The sequence below is a fragment of the Adiantum capillus-veneris genome, chromosome 15, assembly GCF_014529385.1.
Source record: "Adiantum capillus-veneris isolate H3 chromosome 15, ASM1452938v2, whole genome shotgun sequence".
In the NCBI taxonomy this organism is placed as follows: domain Eukaryota; kingdom Viridiplantae; phylum Streptophyta; class Polypodiopsida; order Polypodiales; family Pteridaceae; genus Adiantum; species Adiantum capillus-veneris.
This window is the reverse complement of record NC_140945.1, coordinates 145,079,380-145,084,332: the sequence shown is the minus strand read 5'-3', so window position 1 is coordinate 145,084,332 and position 4,953 is coordinate 145,079,380. Positions and strand designations below refer to the sequence as shown.

Below are 4,953 nucleotides of genomic sequence, written 5' to 3'. Positions count from 1 at the left end.
TAATGCAAACAATAGTAGCCTTGGCCTTTCTGCAGTCTTTCACTCTTGACATTGCCCTCTAGGTTATAAGCACAAGTTAAAGCTAGTTTGATGCCCATCGTAGAGAAAAATTTTCTTTTCTTCTACAACATCCAATTCTCATCTATTTACAGTTATCTTTCCCACATTCTATAGCGATAGATCACATCTTCAAGAAGGAATTTGAAGTGCACAGTGAGAGTGTGTGTGCAACAATGCAAAAGAGAGGAGAAGAAGAGACTTGTGTTTTACAGAGGCTAAAACTCACTATCAACATGTGAGCCCCCTTATAGGTTATTCTTTGAAAGAGACAAATCTGTGAGGGCAGCTAGGCCCGAGATCACCTCTATGGTTCCAATGAGCTGGTTTGACTCAAGGTTGAGCTTTTTTAAGGGATGTAAGGTTGCTAAATCCTGTCGGAATACTGGAGGATTTCTCAGCCTACCAAAACAAGCTGAATGGCACAATCCCCTCAATGCTGCTGTCTACTCTCAAGTCAGTGAATCTAGCTTCCTTGACAATAATCGACTATCCGGCACAATTCCTGAATATCTGGGGCCTTGCAATAGTCTCACGACCCTACGACTTGGCGGAAATAACTTGGCTACAAAACCTGGTTTACTTTGTTGCTGATGAAAATTAACAGATTAAGTGGGACAATTCCTTCGAATATTAGTGGGTGGAAGAATTTGAGCCTTCTCAACCTCGCCAGTAACCAATTATCAGGTAGCTTTCCCTATCAGCTAGGCAAGTCTGCGAACTTGCGGGAGCTTTTACTCTCGAATAACAAATTTTCAGGTCCCATCCCCCAAGAACTTGTAAATTGTAAGAATCTGAGTAAGCTTCATCTGAGTGGGAACCTATTGAACGGCTGACATATGTAGCGTGCTGTCTCTTGAATACTTGCAACTGGATGGTAATGCATTAGGTGGTAGTCTTCCGACCTCAATTGGGAAGTGTAAACGGCTTCTAGATTTGCAGTTGGGACACAACAAATTCAGTGGAAGTATCCATCCTTACCCAGATTGGGGGTCTGGTCAACTTAATCATCTCCCTTAATGTCCCTGCGAGTCTCTGAAAAGTAACAAAGCTTGTCTTACTGGATCTGTCTCACAATCATCTCACTGGGCATAGCTATACCAGAAGAATTGGGAGCTTGTTGAATTGGAGTTTTTCTGACAACTCGCTCTCTGGTGCTCCTATGAGTGGTCCTCTTGCAAATAGTACCGCTAGCAGCTTTTGCCAACAATCCTAATCTATGCGGCGGTCCTCTGCCGCCGTGTGAAGAAGGCTCATCGTCTCCATCGAGAGAGAAGCGCAATTCTCACACTTTTTGGAAGGCTGCAGGGATTGCCATTGCTTGTGCCCTTGTTGTTCTGCTTATCATATCCGGCATAGTTATTGGGGTAATGCACAAGCATTCCTTCAGAGCAGCAGTTGATCCCACACCAGCAGTTGCTGTCAGGAGCCATTGATTTCGACAGCATGAAGGAAGCCATTGCTTGTGCCCTTGTTGTTCTGCTTATCATATCCGGCATAGTTATCGGGGTAATGCACAAGAATTCCTTTAGAGCAGCAGTTGATCCCACACCAGCAGTTGCTGTCAGGCGCCATTGATTTCGACAGCATGAAGGAAGCCATTGCTTGTGCCCTTGTTGTTCTGCTTATCATATCCGGCATAGTTATCGGGGTAATGCACAAGCATTCCTTCAGAGCAGCAGTTGATCCCACACCAGCAGTTGCTGTCAGGAGCCATTGATTTCGACAGCATGAAGGAAGCCATTGCTTGTGCCCTTGTTGTTCTGCTAATCATATCCGGCATAGTTATCGGGGTAATGCACAAGCATTCCTTCAGAGCAGCAGTTGATCCCACACCAGCAGTTGCTGTCAGGCGCCATTGATTTCGACAGCATGAAGGAAGCCATTGCTTGTGCCCTTGTTGTTCTGCTTATCATATCCGGCATAGTTATCGGGGTAATGCACAAGCATTCCTTCAGAGCAGCAGTTGATCCCACACCCGCAGTTGCTGTCAGGCGCCATTGATTTCAACAGCATGAAGGAAGCCATTGCTTGTGTCCTTGTGGTTCTGCTAATCATATCCGGCATAGTTATCGGGGTAATGCACAAGCATTCCTTCAGAGCAGCAGTTGATCCCATACCAGCAGTTGCTGTCAGGCGCCATTGATTTCGACAGCATGAAGGAAGCCATTGCTTGTGCCCTTGTGGTTCTGCTTATCATATCCGGCATAGTTATCGGGGTAATGCACAAGCATTCCTTCAGAGCAGCAGTTGATCCCACACCAGCAGTTGCTGTCAGGCACCATTGATTTCGACAGCATGAAGGAAGCCATTGCTTGTGCCCTCGATGTTCTTCTTATCATATCCGGCATAGTTATCGGGGTAATGCACAAGCATTCCTTCAGAGCAGCAGTTGATCCCACACCAGCAGTTGCTGTCAGGCGCCATTGATTTCGACAGCATGAAGGAAGCCATTGCTTGTGCCCTCGTTGTTCTGCTTATCATATCCGGCATAGTTATCGGGGTAATGCACAAGCATTCCTTCAGAGCAGCAGTTGATCCCACACCAGCAGTTGCTGTCAGGCACCATTGATTTCGACAGCATGAAGGAAGCCATTGCTTGTGCCCTCGTTGTTCTGCTTATCATATCCGGCATAGTTATCGGGGTAATGCACAAGCATTCCTTCAGAGCAGCAGTTGATCCCACACCAGCAGTTGCTGTCAGGCTCCATTGATTTCGACAGCATGAAGGAAGCCATTGCTTGTGCCCTCGTTGTTCTGCTTATCATATCCGGCATAGTTATCGGGGTAATGCACAAGCATTCCTTCAGAGCAGCAGTTGATCCCACACCAGCAGTTGCTGTCAGGCACCATTGATTTCGACAGCATGAAGGAAGCCATTGCTTGTGCCCTCGTTGTTCTGCTTATCATATCCGGCATAGTTATCGGGGTAATGCACAAGCATTCCTTCAGAGCAGCAGTTGATCCCACACCAGCAGTTGCTGTCAGGAGCCATTGATTTCGACAGCATGAAGGAAGCCATTGCTTGTGCCCTTGTTGTTCTGCTAATCATATCCGGCATAGTTATCGGGGTAATGCACAAGCATTCCTTCTGAGCAGCAGTTGATCCCACACCAGCAGTTGTTGTCAGGCGCCATTGATTTCGACAGCATGAAGGAAGCAACTAACAGCAATGCAAATATCATCAGCACAAATCACTTCAGTACTATTTATAAGGCAGTCATGCCATCTGGCTTAGTTCTGGCAGTCAAAAAGCTCAACTCTACAGAGAAAGGAGTCCTCATCTATCAAAGGAGGATGATTCTTGAGTTGGATAAGATTTGGAAGTTCTCTCAGGAGAACATAATGCAGCCGGTCGATTATTTTCTAGAGAATGACTTTGCCTGCATATAGTCTTAGTCAGAAACTTCACACAAATTTTGAAAGCTTGCTACCGTGGTCTACCCGGTACATAGCAGCAGCTCAGGGATTGTCTTTTCTTCACCCCCTCCGATGATGCAAGAACAAGGATACGCACCCAATCATTTGCATCTCGCCAGGAGATGCTTGCAGTTTTGAAGGTTGCTGTGCCTTGCACGAATGCATCTCCGTTGAAGAGGCCTAGAATGAAGAAGGTTTTGGAAGGTCTACAAGAGGCCAAAGTATCACCTGAAGCTCTATCTCCAGTTAGTTCTTAACTTACAAGGGGCAGGCATCACAAATGCCACAGGCGCCGCTCCGCCCCTTTTGTGTATAGTATAGTGGGTAGGAATACACGCGAAGTAAAGCTGCCAGTATAAACTTGTGGGTTTCTCTTTGGATTGGCTTGAGTGGTGTAACTATGTCCAATAGCATATCAAAGTTGGGGCCTGACAAAAGGCTTGCTTGAGCCAGTGGATCTCTCTCTCTCTCTCTCTCTCTCTCTCTCTCTCACACACACACACACACACGCACACACATATAACCACCCTGCTATGAGAATTCAGACTTGGTTTTCTAGGTTGTGCTTTACTTCCTGATTCTAGTTTGGTTACTTAAGAATGTTATTAATACATTTGATGGTTCTAAGGTGATGCAGCATATATGGTGCATTATGTAGACCAGTTCGAACAACCTTCTGTCCAGACCACTGGTGGAATCAGCCAGCCAGCAGGGGAAATTTCAGCAACCACCAGTCAGATAGGACCAGTGCTGAGCAGCCAGTGGGTCAGACTAATAAGGGAAAAGGATTAGTACCTTCGAGTCCACTTGGTAAGGTTTCCATCCCTTACAGTGAAGCGACTCTGCATTTAACCAAGAAGGACTGGTTACAACAGCAAAGCAGACTCATCCTCTCAAAGGACGTTTACTCCTGCACAAATCTGATTATGCTACACTACCATATATGGCTCATGTCACAGTTTACAAGCCAGTTACATGTGACCCAGCCACAATGAATGATGGTTGTTCCGTACTTATTCAGTCATCTTGGAACACTATTGTGAATTCTATAGGACAAATGTTGGATGCTACAGTGTCAAATGATGAATTGACGAAGTTAAAAGCTGAACTTAGGGAGACTGAGCAGCAAGTTGAAAAGTTGGAGCAGGAGAGAGGAGCATAGTCCCTGCGGCAGCACTTAGAAGATAAGTTGTTCAAAATGGAGTCTGAGATGCGGACACTTAGAGAAGAAAAGGCAGAGGTTAAAAGATCTTCTAACAGATTCGGAACCATGCTGCGAATGAAGAGAGTTGATCTCAACTCATTGCTGACTAGCTACACTACGTTGAAAGCCACTTTAACTGAAAGGTATATTTATAATAATTTGGCTACGATATTGAATCCAGAGAGGAATGCTGTTTTCAATATAGATAATTTGAGAGCGCTTATGGAAACAATGCAGAGTAATTTGCAAGATAAACTTTCTAAATACAACAG

The 4,953-nt window shown here is 45.3% G+C and overlaps 1 pseudogene; it reads left to right on the top strand.

Moving 5' to 3' along the window:
• The first annotated feature begins 233 nt into the window (after window positions 1–233).
• On the top strand, window positions 234–3,977 carry LOC147441623 (uncharacterized; annotated as a pseudogene).
• Window positions 3,978–4,953: the final 976 nt, after the last annotated feature.